General features: G+C 39.5%; 1 protein-coding gene and 1 long non-coding RNA gene across 7 annotated transcripts in view; one reads left to right on the top strand and one right to left on the bottom strand.

The window, feature by feature from the left end:
• Window positions 1-16451, top strand: part of ZBTB20 (zinc finger and BTB domain containing 20) — an 831659-nt gene that overhangs the window by 784967 nt on the left and 30241 nt on the right. The gene's annotated exons all lie outside the window — the stretch shown is intronic.
• Window positions 1-16451, bottom strand: part of LOC104680814 — a 37560-nt gene that overhangs the window by 10934 nt on the left and 10175 nt on the right. The window contains exons 5-7 of the long non-coding RNA XR_750510.2: window positions 11519-11702; window positions 11175-11429; window positions 2583-2625 (exon numbers count right to left, since the gene is read on the bottom strand). This is a non-coding gene — a long non-coding RNA (uncharacterized LOC104680814). The remainder of the gene's footprint in view (window positions 1-2582; window positions 2626-11174; window positions 11430-11518; window positions 11703-16451) is intronic.

The raw sequence follows: 16451 nt of genomic DNA, 5'->3' as shown, positions 1-16451 counted from the left end.
CAGGAGGAGAAACCTGATCTCCAGCTGTTTTTAGACAGTTTGATTTTGCCATTAAGATGTGTAAGTCTTCTCTGTTCCAACCTGTTGTTTAAATTGATTATACTTTGCTCCAAATATATTTGGATTGTAGTTTGTCCTGATTTGAGCCTACACTTAGAAGAAAATTGTTTTTAGGAAAGATTCACAGAAATCTGTCCATTTGGAGATTGCTTGAGAGAAGACAGGAAAAAGGTTTATTTTAAGCTGTTAAAATTTTTGGATGCTCTTCTTGCATTCAAGAGTATTTTTTTTTTTTTTTTTTTTTTTTTTTTTTTTTTTTTTTTTTACTTTCAAATGTCATTCTTACCATAGATTAATTTAAAAGCCTAATTTCTTTAAGGTAAAATATTCAGTTCCTATTTAGAACTAACAGATTTTGGGGCATTTAAAAATAGTGCCCTTGACTTGTTAGTCTCTTTAACTTCAGAAACATTCCACCAGTGTGTAGTGTTCCAAGCTTTCACAAGTGCCTGAATTTTTATAGCACCTTTTTATTTGTCATGTGTTTAGCAAAATTATTCTTAGTCATGTTTTAATGCCCATTTCCTGTCAGTATGATCCTTCCCAATTTACAGATGAGAAAACTGAGAAAATTGACACCCAGGTAGATGAAAGACTCGCTTGTGGTTAACTCATTTGAGTACCGAGGGGTGTTTATGGATTTACTCTCATTGTGAGAGCATTTCTTATTGGAATTCTCTGTTCTGAGCCCAAAGATGGCATTCCTGGCTCTGAACATGCATCTTGAAAATGTGCAACTACTCATATTGGTGACTGGGTTGTAAAACATGATGGATAAAGCATCCCCACAAAAGAAAAGTCAGCTCTGCATATGAACTGACATGGTTGGGTAATCCACCATCTTTTTTGCATATGAAGGACACGGGCTGTGTTTTCCAGCAAAGATGACAAGTCTGACCCCCTAAATTCTCAGTTGGCTATTTCACTTCCTGAGCCTCTTCAAATTTGGCAAAAGATCCCAGTAGTATTCAAAACAAGAAGAAATATAGTTGAGATATGCTTTCTGTTTTGAGATGATGAGGTTAATAATGCTGCTAAAATGTATGTTGCTTTGCAGTGCACCTACTAACACAATTTCCTTTTAACAGTATTCCCCCATTACCCCCTAGCTTATCATCTCTTCACCATTGCTAAAAATCTAATGGTAAGCAAATTCACATGGTGATAATGGAAGGCATTAAGATGAGTTATGGAATCGGAAGGGTAAAAAACACCCTAGGTGTTTGATAGAGCAGTTCCCTACTAAACAGGCTGAGTATGAGCTGAGCCAAGTGCTCCCTTTAAATGCTTAAGCAGAACTAAACCAAGTCAGTAAAGCAGACGAAGCTCTCCATATGAAAAACCTTTCTTGACAGCTATCAAGCTGTAGCACATCACAGTCATATACATGTGATAGACGCGACCAGAACTTTTACTTGCATATTTCTTCCATTTTGTTTTCCCCCAAATAAGGCTCCCATTGAAAGAAGTGATTTTCCTCCCTGTGGCTGTCCTCCCTACTTCTGCTATAGATCCACCTATTCTGATGTCTTTCTTTTGTTGCAAGCTGATATCCGTGGTGACTCACCTTCCCATGTTTTACACTGGCCTCATCAGACTATCTCATTTTTTGTGTCCTTGCCAAGATGCACTTACGCTTGAACAGTTTTTATTTATTTTTCATTGAACCTTTACACATTTCCAAACTGTTGTGTGGGTGGGTTTAACTTTAGCTCTGTAGCATCACTCTGCTGGGGCTGGCCACTCACAGAGGCCAGTGGGCTCTTCCTTTTCCAACTCTTGCCATCCGCCTTCCTTGGCCTCCCCCTCCCAACCATTTGCTTCACCCACCCAAGTCTCTGAGATTAAAATTTTTAGTACATTTGGCTCATTTTGAACTTTTAAGCAATTTTTTAGAGAACAAAACAGAGGATTTTTATGGCAAACTCCGTTAATGCCACATTAAGGCTGACATTTTAATTACCCCAAAGTCAGGAAATGCAAAGTTCAGGTTCCCACAGCAACAGAAACTGTCCCCTTGAGTGCTGGCATCACAGCAGATTCTTTCATTCCCTGATTACACAACACTGGGTGTGGGGACATTGTTTTTATCCACGTATGTGGAAAGGAGCACAGCTTTTATCCTTTGATTTTTTCCTGTAACTACAGTTGAGGATATGGGTCTTTAGCTTCCCTCCCAAAACCATCTATACGTATTATCCTGAAACGGAAGACTATTATAGCTCTACATGTGCACACGGACAGAATTAAAGTTGCTGTGGGAACATTAGCTCTGATTTCCGGACTTCCGTGCCAGTCACATTTAAACCATAATGTTGTAATTTTTGGCATGTAATAAATGTGCATTTCATGTACACAGACAGAAAGAAGCATAAAATGTATTTTAAAGAGCAATTAATTACTAACTTTGTGATTAAAAAACATTTGGTGCATGTTCCTTCCCATTTAGCATCAGCTGCTGGTCTTAGCCAGGCCTAATAGATGACATACTGTGTCTCATCCTGTAACTCAGATGTACTTACTGTATGTTCCCGTTCTTCCAGATAATTAATTCCCTTAGTAAAGCTGTAGGGGGGAAAACAAAATGGAAGGAATATGCGAGCATGTAAATAGGGTAAGGGATATTTTGAAGGAAATTATTCATTTCTGCGAATAAACCTTTTATTCCCTGATAACGAGCCAGAAATCTGCTAAGTGGGTGTAGACAAAGGTTTCTGGCCACCTTACAGCATCTGGTTCGGGGCCATAAGAACAACTTGAAAGCAGATTTCCTCTTGAATTCCAGGCATGGCCACTGGGGGAGTGATTTTACTCTGTAAATCTTATAGGCATAAGGCTTAAAAAGTTGTTTTACTCTGTAACAACTTTTTAGTCTATGCTGTATTCAAACTGGAAAGTAAAAGTTATAGGAAATCAGGTAAGATGAGGACTTTGCTAAAGAACCTCTGACTTAAAGAGTAATTTTGTTTCTTCCTTTACATTTAAATCTGGTTTACCCATTTGTGTTAGAGAAGAAAGTGTTTCAAAATAACTGTTTGAACGGGTTTGTGAGTGAAAGGAGTTAGTAGCAATACTCTATGGTGCCGTGTTTAAAAATGCAAATGCTTGAGTATATATTTGAAACCAAATGAGATTAGAAAACTTTTCTGAAAGGATGTATAGCTTAAACTCTAGGTAAGGCTTTAAGGGAGACATGCTCAATGAAGAACCTCTTGCTATCTGTCCATTCTGTCTCCTGCTGTGTATTTCTTTTTGTTCAGTTTGGTTGCATATGATATTTAACCTTTTAGAAACATACTTCAGTTTTACAGGGCTCTGATTTGCTTTTACTTGGGCTGTCTCTATGTGTGAATGTATGTCTGTATGAGTGAAAATTGCTCAAGCAAGTTTGAAGGTCTCTGGCAAATTTGACTGCATGTTCAGAAAGTTTCCAATCGGAAAGCTGATTCAGTGTAAAACCTTCCAGAAACTTCCTGAGGCACCTGTTCACATGAAAAGATTGGATTTCTGTTGGAGGTGCTCAGAAGGCAGTGTTTATAACTGAAGATCTCTGTTTGGTGTGCCAAAAAATGAAAAACATTTTGGCCCCAGAAAACCTCCATAAATGTTCAAAATGTATAATCAAACAAAAGCTTCATTTGGATTCAAATGCATGTATCTCAGCAGATGTGTCTAAACTAACTGGAATCCCACAGGAGCAGCTGAACTGGATTTTGGTATGTCTTGATAACTGAAAGAGTTATTCTTAGACTTTGGAAGGACAAAAATGGTCCATCTGTGAAGAACCGTAATAGAGACATGGCAAAAAACAGCATCCTCTGAAAGAGTTTATTTATGGAATTTAGGACAAGTTGGACAATCCTGAAAACATTTTAGGGTCACACTAATTTGCAGAGAAAATATAGCCAAAATGGAATGGAATAACAACCACAGACAGTCACTATCCAATGGCTTGTTATTAATTTTCTAATAAATTCCATATCAGTTAAGCAGTGATAGAGCATCTTTGGTATAACTAAGTGCTCTCGTTGCCCCCAGAGTGTTCTGCATTCTGCTTTATTCTATGTCCTGTAAGGAATTGTAGATTTATCTTTTCATTTAAACTGTTTTTCTGCCATTTCATTGCCAAGTAATCTGTTAAATGTGGATTTCATGTCATCAAAGATAGTCTTTCCCTTTTTAAAAAGTCACCTTTCTGCCTCTTAGTTCGTTGATATATAATCTCTTCGGAATGTTTTCGCTACCTTTTATACCCTTTATTTAGAGATTTTAGTGCTTAGTTCAGCACTTACACATTGGAAGGCCAGTTCGTTTTTTTTATTTGCTCTAATTTCCCAGAGTTTCCACTTTGTATATTTGGGGACACACTTATTTTTAAAAAGCACAGGTCTTGAAACTTTGTATCTAAATCTACCTCTATCTTTAAAATTTGCCCTCTTTTTACAAAATTTGTTATTTCCCTACAATACCAATTTAATTGGATTTCTCCCATAGTCACTTAATGCAGTAATTTCTGGTAGTCATTCATTCATTCCTTTAGTCATTAATTCAGTCATTGATCAAACGTTATCAGATCCTCCTTCTGCACCAAGTCCTCAGCTAAGATTAGGGATAAAGATAGGAATAAGACCCCATCCCCACACTTTGGAACATAATGGGGTAAATACAAATGCAGAATTAAAGTGTTCCAGTATGCACAAAATGCTACAGAGCCCCCGAGGAAAGAGCCTGTTGCAGTGGAAAGAGCTCCACACCAAAAATGACATTAAACTGGATCATAAAAGAGTGGGCATTTGTAAAGTAGAAGGCAGAAGTAATGGCATTCCAGGCAGAAGGAACAGAAAGAAGCAAAACCATAGAGGCACAAAGAGAGCGCAGAGTTTTCAGAAAACAGAACAGTTCAGTTATAACACTGAGGCCTTCTTATTCTTTGCCTCATATTAATCATGGGAAAATTTGTTTTTGGGTAACATTGTCTGTTGTTATAATTCAGCTCAGCTAAATCCTATGTCCATTTTAGAGACATTTGCTTTCCAAATATATAATAAAGCAAGACACTTACTTATTTTCTAATAGGCAAAAGCACCCTTCCTTCCACATAGCCAGTCGAAGTAAGAAAGTATTCCAAGGGGGCCGGGCGTGGTGGCTCACACCTGTAATCCCTGCACTTTGGGAGACAAGGTGGGCAGATCATGAGGTCGAGAGATCGAGACCATCCTGACCAAATGGTGAAACCCTGTCTCTACTAAAAATAGAAAAATTAGCTTGGTGTGGTAGCACATGCCTCTAGTCCCAGCTACTTGGGAGGCTAAGGTAGAACTGCTTGAACCCGGGAGGTGGAGGTTGCAGTGAGCTGAGATCGCACCACTGCACTCTAGCCTGATGACAGAGCAAGACTCCGTCTCAAGAAAAAAAAAGTATTCTGAAGGTCCTAATGATGATTTTGATCAGTAAATCACAAAATAAATTTTCTTTTTCTTTTTCTTTTTCTTTTTTGTTTAAACAGGGTCTGGCTCTGTTGCCCAGGCTGGAGTACAGTGGTGCAATCTCAGCTCACTGCCACTTCTACCTCCCGGGCTCAAGCAATCCTCCCACCCAGCCTCCTGAGTAGCTGGGAACACAGATGCGTGCCACCACATCCAGCTAGTTTTTTGGGGTTTGTTTGTTTGTTTTGTAGAGATGAGGTTTTATCGTGTTGCCCAGGTTGCTCTCGAATCCTGAGCTCAAGCGATCCATCTGCCTCGGCCTGCCAAAGTGCTGGGATTACAGGCATGAGCCACCACACCTGGCTCAGAATAACTAATTATTGAGAGAAGTTCATTCATGGAGCCAGAGTTACCTACAGGTGTCATGCTGGAACTGTGTCATCGACTTGTGGCCCCTCCAGACTCTAACAGTCTGTCCTCTTATGAAATCCTCCCAGGTCCCTTGGCAAGTCTGGTCTCAATGCCCATTGGCTCAAGTTACACTGTGTCATATTGCTCTCCCAAACAGTGCATAGATATGATTGTCTACATGTAATTGTTAGGGCCCATTGCTGATTTTCAGGGTTCTGTTCTTCATCTTGCCATCTCATCCCATGCAGCAATGCATCTTTAATTCTTATCTACAGCTGCTAGTGACAGTTTCGTGTGTGCTTCCTCTGCTCATGGCAAATTTCATTATATAAAATTAGTGCTTCTCCATATCTGTGAAGACTTCTCACATCCTTAGTTACAATAAAAGAGGCCACATGCACTACTGCCCTTAGAGTTGGAATATTTAGGATTGACTGAGAGCAGGCGTGAGGATTCTTTAAGGACTTCTTGCTTTAAGGAAATTTCAAGTCGGATCTTTCCACCAGTCACCTCACACTGGGCACCATAATCACACACCCTATTACTTCATCAGCAGAATTTTTTTTTTATGGGGGGCAGTTTCTTTTTTGCTTTTCTTCTGCCTCTGAATCATTTGTTCTCGCTGAGGAATGTGTACCAGTTGTAACTTTTTATCAGCGCTGCAAGATTAAAGGTTACCTGGTCTGTACCCACTATTGTACACATGAGAAAACTGAGGCCCAAATAATGCAAGTGTCATAACAAAAGTTTCCCAGCATAATGAGTGACAGAGTCAGAAACAGAACCCTGCTCTTTCTCCCACCATTTATGCTGCCTGTTACTAAGTCTGCTTCTGGAAAAACTTATGTTTTCTGAACAGAAGAGAGTCGGCACTGTTCATCCATCAATATAGTGGATGTTTTCAATGTGGAGGACCACAGGCTAAGTATTGTGCAGGATGCAGTTTCATAAACTGGAGCCCTAGGCTCCGAGACTTAGAGTCTTGTAGAGAAGATCAAATAACATTCACAACTTCCATGCAGAGTGGTTAAAGATATGTCCCCATACATACAGACCCACCAGAGCATGGATTCACTCACTCAGTGAGTATGTATAGAATATATCTTTTGTGCCTGTCACTACAGTGAGTTCTGTGAGGACACAAAGGTGGAGAAAAACAGACACCGCCACCAAGAATCTTAAAACAATACATGTCCTCACATCACGAGCATCTGAGAATTTAGAAAGTTTGTAAAGTCTATTTTAATCTAGGTAACAGTAATATCTAGTTAGGTTTATTAGAGATGGCTCCTTTTGAGCTCTTTTGAAAGACTGGAAATGAAGCATTAGGACTAGGTATGAGGGGTTTGCACTCTGCTGCAGAGCTGTGGAAGGGTATTAAGTGGGGCCTGCCATGAGCAAGACTTTGGGAAGATCTAATTTGGCAGCCTGGATGTGAGAAGGAGCAACTGGAGGAAGGAGAGGGTCCAGACAGCACTGTCAGTGTTTCATACTATTGGTGACCTGAAGGGGGCGGTAACAGGAGGAATGGGGAGGATCCAGGTGCAACAGATTTTGTGGATGAGGGTAGACAGTTCTGGGAGCTGAGTGTTAGTTACAACAAAGGCAGTTATCAAAGATAACTCCAAGATATCAAGGAAAGATGAAAAGCATTTAAAGGAATTGAATAGAGTTCCATTTTATATAGTGCTGAGTATGAGCTACCACAGGTGTTCCCAGTGGAGACAACTAACACTGAGTTACAAACAGAGTCCTGGGGCACAGCAGGAATGCTTGAGATTAGGACTAGCAAACCCTTTGGCTAAAAGGCCACACTATAAGCCATAGATATGGGAGTAAACTTCAAAAGGTCTTTGTTGAGAGAAAAAGGGAAAGCAAAACCTTGGGAAATATTTACATGAGTGATAAGCAAGAGAATGAAGAATGCATAAATAGAGGAAAAGAAAAGAGGGGTCTAAGAGATAGGAGACAAACCAGGATAGTGCAGAGAGACCATCAGAGAGAGGAAGGGTCAGCGGTCAGTATCAGGTGCCACAGACACCAACGAGGGGGAGAGACCTAGGAAAAGATTACGTTGGGTTTTGGGATTACTAGCCTGATTGTTGTCAAGAAAGCAGAATCAGATGTGTCACAAAAAATACCATAAAGAGGGGTTCAAGAGCAAACATAGGATAAATGGGAAAGCAACTATTACAAAGTACTTTTTTTAAAAGTTTTAATGTTTTAAAAAGAAATAATGAATAAGTAACTCAAAAGTGGAGTAATGACTATTTTTATGATACAAGAATTCCTAGCCCATTATAGACTGAGAAAAACCAGTGTTAAGGGAGACTCTGCAATTAAATAGGCAAGGTGAGAGGGAATTAGATCTTCCATTTCACAGGGCAATTGGAATGGTAAATATATGCAAAAGGAATTTGAAGGCACTACCCAAGCCCAATGCAGCAGTAATTATACTGGTTCTTTCTCTACTTCTCAACATTGCTTTCTCTTCTTTTTATTGAGAAACAATGTTTTGCAAGAATTATTACTTCACAAATATTCACTCAGTTCCTTACCCTCAGTAATCTCTGCACACTAAACAGAGGATAGGTGTCATATACTTTGAACATTTAAATTATCCTAACAATTTTTAAAACAATTTTTAAAAGCAATGGTTTTTAAAATGACAAAGCATAATTCTTTAAAAGCCATGTTCTGTGTACTTCTTTCATGATATGCCTAATTCCGATAACTCTGTAATTACTCATAACAAACCTATGTGTTGTTCTCAAGTCCTCCTTCACTGTCATGAGACATCCTCAAATTCATTATTTGTAGGAGGGTGGGTTTCAATTTGTTTACTTAGAGTATGCTGCTTTCTGTGATGGTCCAAGACATTCCAAAGACCAATCCCACCTGTTCACAAAGTATCTGATATACTTTTACTTTAGGATGGTGATCTGGAACCAACTGAATCAAATGATACTTTGTTCTACTATTAAATTACCTGTAAAACTAAATAAAGAGATTATTTTGTCACTACTGAAAATTATATAAACAACCACATGGAAGAATTTTGCACATGAGTCTTTATAATTTCACAAGGCCAAATGAATTTATAGTTGATGTCAAAATCAACCTTGAGGAGTTTTTTCCTTTCCTCTCCAGTTCTAAAAATGAGTTTCCTCCTACTTATTTATTCTCACTAGTTTTAGCTTGGTTAGGTTATCAGTTTTATACAAAGATATTAGACCAAAGAGTACAGAATTTTTAAGAAAGCTTAGTGTGGCATGTAGAATACTACACAAAGAATTTCAAGAAGCAATAATTGAATTAACTTTGTCATTAAATTCTTTGCTGTAATCACTTTCTTTCCTATATAATCACTGATTATCTCTTTGCCTCATATCTTAACTAGATATTTAGATGTAAAGGAGATAATGAAAGAAAAGTGCATATAAGTTTGAACTACAAGAGATAACTCTGTGTCTAATGGAAAAGACACATACAAATTCTGAACTAAAACTTTTAAAAGTTAACCCCAGGGGAAAGGATACATGTCATTTTCTCAGGGAAATACTATAGGTCTTTACATGTAGGCCTGAATGGAATTTTTCCAGTTTTTAGAAAACGCTCAGAAATCTAGCCCATTCCATTTTATTCCTGACCTAAAGGTCCCAGATGGGTGACTAGATCCTGGGATTCCTGAAGTGGCCTAAGTAATCCTGGGTTGACATGCTAACAGGCACTGCAAAGCAGGCCTGGTTTCACTGGGCAGTGATACGGGCAAAGCGTGCCCCCACTCCCAGCCCTGCTCCAGAGCAGGAGTTCTTGACCTGAAGGTCTTGGACTCCACTGGTACCATGACTAGGCCTTTCTTTTAGAGCTTCATATTCTTTCCTGTGTGTTGTTCTGGGACACAGGTTTAAAGATTTTGTTACACTGGGGTCAGAGAACTAAAAGAAGGAAAAAGCCACTTCCCCAGGACCTATCCTAATCAGAATCTGCATCCTGGCCCCCCAGAGTGAACTAAGAAGCAAGGAGGAGAGGTCCCTGTGAACAACCCAAAGCAGAATGGCTCCTGATGGCCTCCCACATGCCTTCAGGGCAGGGGCAGGTATGATAACAGACTGCTAAAGCTATTTCTTGAACATGTTGATAATGGACTAAGATTGGGGCTATGTGTTATTTTCCAATATTCAGAAAATATTTTCTCACCCCCATGGTCTAGTTATTTGCTCTTTTTAACGTGAACTTCAGCCTATGAATACATTTTATGTGCCTTTAATTAACCTCCCTATGTTTCCATTTCCTCATGTGCATAATTGCATAATGAGAATAAAAATAGTATCCATCTCATAGGGTTATTAGAAGGATTCGATGGAAAACTATATGTAAAGCCCTTAAAGCAGCACCAGAAAAACAGCCAGCACTTCAGGAATTTGAGTGTCAGCTACAGTTTTAAGTGTTTGAAAATAGTAATATGAACTAAAATTGATGCAGCCTAAGTGAGAGTTGTTGCAAGTCCCTATCCTTTCCCCCTGAGAGTGACTGACGCTGAAAAGCCCTAGTTCTGTGGGAGGAGACTGTCTGTAGAACAATTACCTCCTTCACTTCAAGAAAAGCCAGTGCCCCTTTTCTTGTCCCTTCTTGGATTCAGGCCTGAGTAGACTGGGACGCTTCTCCATTATCTTTTTGCCTTCTTTTATTCCCCCATTTGTATTTTTTTTTTTCTAAAAATGAAAGAGGACTAATATGCATAATCTTATTCTTACGAAACACCCCATTTACAGACAAGGAAACTGGGGCTGAAAGAAGTGTCAAATCTCTCTGAATGTGGTCCTCTTGATATAGGGAAGGATTAGAGTATTATTAACATTATAGCATTACATTCTACTGTTAACCTATTAAGTTCCTTCTTGTCTTCAAGTGCATTCTAGTCAATGAGAGATTTTCAGGCTGTGCATGTTGGCTCACACCTGTAATCCCAACACTTTGGGAGGCCAATGTGGATTTATTGCTTGAGCCCAGGAGTTCGAGACCAGCCTCAGCAACATAGTGAAACCCCATCTCTACAAAACAATTAGCGGGGCATATTGGTGTACACTTGTAGTCCAGCTACTTCGGAGGTTGAGGTGGGAGAATCACCTGAGCCCAGCAAGTCAAGGCTACAGTGAGCCATGATCATCCCACTGCATTCCACTCTGGGTGACAGAGTGAGACCCTGTCTCAAAAAAAATAAAAAAAGAAGAGAGATTTTCAAATTATAGGGAATGGATTTGTGTGCTGTCTTACCTCAGAATACATTATAGGATCTGCACATTTTCCTATGTGCACCCATCTGCAATCTGTCCATTCACCTTAGGTGCCCTTTCACCGTAGCTCCTTCCAGCCGGGATGCCTAAAGAGGGCAAAACATCAGATCCTTAGAATGTGCAAACTTCTGTGCTACCGTATCAGAGAGCCCTTTGCAAAGACAAATACTTAGAAGTAAAGAAATGCATCTTTTATTTTTTTGAAAGTCAGTCGGCTTGATGGCTTGAGAGTTGTCTGAAATAATTTTAAATAGAGGTAAACTTAGAAGAGTAAATGAGTTTCACTTCTGAGGAGGATTGCTTGTAATCACCCTGCTTACTTACCTTCTTCTATTCTGAAGCAGTCTGCAGTAGTTGGGAAAAGTATAATCTTAAGAAATTCAGTAACAGTCACTGGCTCATTATACCTGGTAAGTTTTCCCCATCCCGTGGTGCCCACAGTTTTTGGTACTGCGTGGAGATAATTTCGGACGTTTGCTTCTCTTAACTCCTGAGCACTTGTGCTTCACTGTAGAATTCCAGAGACACATGGATGTGGAACTTGATCTACAAGCCCACCTAGTAATAGTTGCAGATTAGATTGAAAGCCAAACTAGACTGTACACAAGTCTGTATAAATCCCAAAATAGAGCTTTAAAATAATAACTTACTGAGTCATGATTTCTGCATCTCATATGCAGTATTCCTTAAATCACATGTTGATGGCTAATCAACAAAATCCAAAGACGCAAATTAGATGGTACAATATTTACAGAGAAAATATATGTGTAGTTTGAAAAGCAAGGATTCTCAGGGTTACAGTCCCACCCCCATTCCCCCCAGAAATGATAGCAGTTGCAATCTGAACTCTCAACATTGTAGCCAAGAAAGGAATGAATATAACAATGGAAAGAGAAAGATTTAAGATAGAACTTCTTAGTTAAAGGAGTCTGGACCTTCAAGAAATACGTTTAAGAAAGATTCAGAAGAAATACTAGGTAAGATGAATTATTCCTTTTCCTCAAATAACATTCTAGCAGTGTACTTGTTAAATGTTTTGGCCAGGTGACAGAATTCAGGAGGGCAGAATCTTGTTTACCTTGTCCGCTGCTGAATCCCTAGCACCCAGCAAAGTGCTTACACAGAGTAGGGGTAGGTGCTTAGCAAATGTTTGTTGAATGAATACGTGAATGTGGTAGAGAGAATGAAGCGAAAAGAATGGTGTAGTGCATTTGGAAGTATTTTGTCCGTTTGTGAAAATATAGGTACTAATTTTTTACTGGATGATTTTTTTCATTTAGCAGACCTACAAAACACAGTGTATCACAAATACCCTCTGCTTTTTATGCTGGGGAAACAGAAAAGCTTTCTTTTGAATGTAGGCTGCTACATGTTTTAATTCTAATAGCAATATGGCAGGTCAACTTTGTGGTATAATCTGGTGCCTGTTTTTGATAGATAACATGGAAATAGATACTTATTTTCAAGATGCTCAAACAGATGATTAGCCAAAAGCTCTAGCAAACCTTGAAACAACAAAAAGGAAAGGTTTTCCCACTCCCACCTCCCGTTGCTGTAACATCCTGCACAGTTTTCTGCAACCCCACATCCTCCTCCTCGTTTCATCCTTTTCCTGGGTCTAATCTTTGTCTAGGGAATACAGCATGTGACTGTCAGTCTAGCAAGGAGACAGTTCTTGAGAAATCCACCCCCCACACACTGTGTTCCCAAGCTCCTCTTATGGGAATGGCATGATTTGATCAGCAGCAGGCAGAGCTGGCCCAGGGAAACAAGAGCTTGGCATAGGAATCTTAGTGCCCTCCTGCTGGAAGGGCCCTCAAGAGAGTTGCTTCATGCCCACCCTCCCTCAACTGGCTGGACAGTAGAAGGATGTGTAGGAAAACAAATTCCTGGCTGAATGAATAGAGGATTAAATGAATGAGAGATGAGTTCACTCCTCCAGAAGTCCCCGCCATCCCACTTGAATAGAAAGCCTAACTTTGAAGCCACTCTGTTCTCCATGGCACTATTTTGTGTATACTCAGCTTTGGAATATGGTTGCCATCTGCTCCCAGTGCTTAGGACTAAGGAAGTTTTGGGGTGGGTAGGAGGAGGCTGGGAGGGAAGAAAGGAGACACTTAAAATGAGCTAATGATCTCCTTTGTGTTAGAGTCTAGGTTTCAGAACATCAATCCTGTACTTCAAGAACAAAACACCAGTGTGTCTTAGACCACACCAGGCGCCAGCACATCAGATAAAGCCTGTGCTGTGTGGTGTTCAGCCACCGAGCCTGGAGAAGTTCTAAAAGTGAAATTGCAGGTGCACACTGATGAAACTAAAAGAAGAAAAGGCCAAGGGTAAAAATGCAATCAGGAGGGCTCTGCAGATACGTATCTGTGGGGTTACAGTCGTTGAAAAATGAGTCTACTAATTAATGAGTTGGATAATACTATAAAGGCAAGGAATTTAAGGATCTTTAGAAGAAATGAGACACGTTTCCATACACTCTGAGTATATTGTGAGCCTTTAGTATAATCTCAGGGTGAAAGTGACCTGGCTATTGTGTATTGCTGTAGATTTAACTGTTGATTAAGTGCTAGAGATTGTTGTACTAGAGGCATGCATGGTGGTCCTTTAAAAACAGAAAAGGCTGTTAAGGTTGGCTAGTAAGACAATCAAACATCTCTGAAAGGCAGCGAATAACTCATAGAGCTTCCTAGCTTCCCTGGTATTGTTTGTATAAATTGTTGGGAGTTTTTTGTTTGTTTGTTTGAGACAGACTCTCACTGTGTTGCCTAGGCTGGAGTGCAGTGACATGATCTCAGCTCACTGCAACCTTCGCCTCCAAGGTTCAAGTGATTCTTCTGCCTCAGCCTCCTGAGTAGCTCGAATTACAGGCATGCGCCACCATGCCCAGCTAATTTTGTATTTTAGAAGAGACGAGGTTTCACCATGTTGGCTAGGCTGGTCTCAAGCTCCTGTACTTAAGTGATTCACCTACCTCAGCCTCCCAAAGTGCTGGGATTACAGGTGTGAGCCACCATGCCTGGTCAAATTGTTGGTTTTAACACAAAATCATATTGATAATTTATGTACTGAAATAACATGCCAGAGAATAATTATTAAGCTGGGGATGTATGCTAGTGAAAAAAATATTACAGTGAAGTTTATTTTGGGAAAGGATTAGCTAATTGGCTAGGTATGACATTTGAAGGCCTTGTATTATTATATATTCAATAGTAGGCCTGTATCTTGAATTGGAGGAAGGCAGAAATACTTTTTGCCATGCAAGGGAAGAACCTCGTCAATGATGTATATAAGTATAAATTTAAGAGACAATGACAATCCTAGAAATGCAAAATACCACTTTAGGGAGCTCTAAGTGATTGCTGAGCAGTGTGTCACACTCAGTGCCTGCGAGCAGCAAATCAGTACATATTTGTTGGCTGTGTGAGCTCTGGCCTTGACTCCTGTCTTCCAGCAGGAACAAGTCATACACAACGGTGACTCAGCCACAATTAGGATATTAGTAGTGCCCTAAATCTATCTCATGTACAGTTTCTCTTCCTAGAAACCTTATGTGCCTCATATTCTATTTGTCCCTACAACATCCCTGTGAAGCATACACACCTTCACTTTACAGGTGGGATAACAGGTTCACAAAGGAATAATTTAATTCTTTGTCTTCAAATGTGAAATGTTTGATAATCAGTATACTGACCCAGCTCATTGTAATGTTTTTCACATTATTTCAGGTTTCCTAGGCAAAGGACATATTTTATCTTTCTCATTATTATTTTTAATTAGTTTTCAGAAAAGGTGAGATAAAAACAGAATCTAACAAATATCCCATGGAGATATTTGGTGTTCTCTTTTCTTTCAAGAATAAATTAAGACCTTCTCTGCTCCTCTCTGCTGGCTCTCTCGGCAGATAGTCAAAATCCCATGCCAATTTTCAAATGAATAAGGGCTCATTCTAATAGCTGATCACAGTCCCCTCTGTTGAGGAAACAGCCTTTTAAATTCATGTGTGGACCCTGAATAAGTTACTCTTGGTTATAAACTTTAACAGTTTGACCTGAAGGTTTTTAAACTGTACTAATATATAACCTGGTTGTGAGTTCACCAATAAATTTATCCCCAGTATGTGAAGGGCCAAAAAGAAAACTAGTGTCTTTTATTCTCTCCAGTGACCTTCACTAAATATTGCATATTTACTTTGTAAATGAGGACACCCAGTGGCCACCAAGAGAAAATATTCTAAACAATCCTTGACACTACTGTTATTGTACATATAAATACCCTGTTATCAATGCTGATTGGTAGGTATTTCTGTAACATCTGTTTCCAAGCAGGTTAGCTTCCCTAACTTAGGCAAAAGTGATCGGAGTTTGGCCTGATCATTTTTCTATCACATCATAGATTGGTTATCTCTTCTTATTTTTTGTTACAAAGTATGGCTTAGCTTTGGGTTCTGAATCCTCTGTTGACAGGGGGACCCAGTGAGCTGTCTCTCTGGGGAAATGGAATCAAGGAGATAGAGACAGCATGGCATGTGTCAGAAATCATAAATGAATGAGCAGAGTTTGTGGGCAATTCAGTGAACACATAAAACAATTGCTTGGACTTTAAATTCATGTTGAAAATAGAACTGTGGGTAGGTAGGGAAATAAAGGACAAGAAGAAGAGCATTACACAGAACTTCAGGGGTGGGAAAGCCCTCTTGGGACCATACCACATAGACATATCTCAGAGTAAATCTGCAGCCTGAGATTCCCACTTATCGTCAATATGTTTGTGAAGTGTAGTGAAGAGCTGACCAAACAAGCACTCACATAGAACCCACACATTATAAAGAAACATGCTGGGCACAATGAGGAATCCAGTTATATATTTGTAGTTGTCATTGTAGTTGTGGTTATAACAAGACAAGATACTAGCCTTTGGGAGGTTTGGAGTCTTAGAGAGATGAGACAGACAAAAATGAAAAAAGAAAGAGAAGAGACAATAATATATTGGTAAGAACTAACTTAGGTGCTACATGTATAGGAAGTTCGGGTGAACTTCCCCAACACTCCTCAACATTCAGGTACAAAAAACTCCCTTATTTTTCTAAAGAAAATTAAACCTGAGGTCCCTGTCACCAAATTAGCAAGAAATACAGCCAAGTTTTGGGGCTCCCTTCTCATCCCTAGATTGGTACAAGACTCATGAAATCTAATTCCTTAGTCCATGATGGTCTGCATCATTGACATTGCTTGACTACCCCACAAAGATG

This window comes from Rhinopithecus roxellana, chromosome 1, assembly GCF_007565055.1.
Source record: "Rhinopithecus roxellana isolate Shanxi Qingling chromosome 1, ASM756505v1, whole genome shotgun sequence".
In the NCBI taxonomy this organism is placed as follows: domain Eukaryota; kingdom Metazoa; phylum Chordata; class Mammalia; order Primates; family Cercopithecidae; genus Rhinopithecus; species Rhinopithecus roxellana.
Note: the sequence above shows the minus strand (reverse complement) of the source record. Positions and strands in the feature narration are given on the sequence as shown.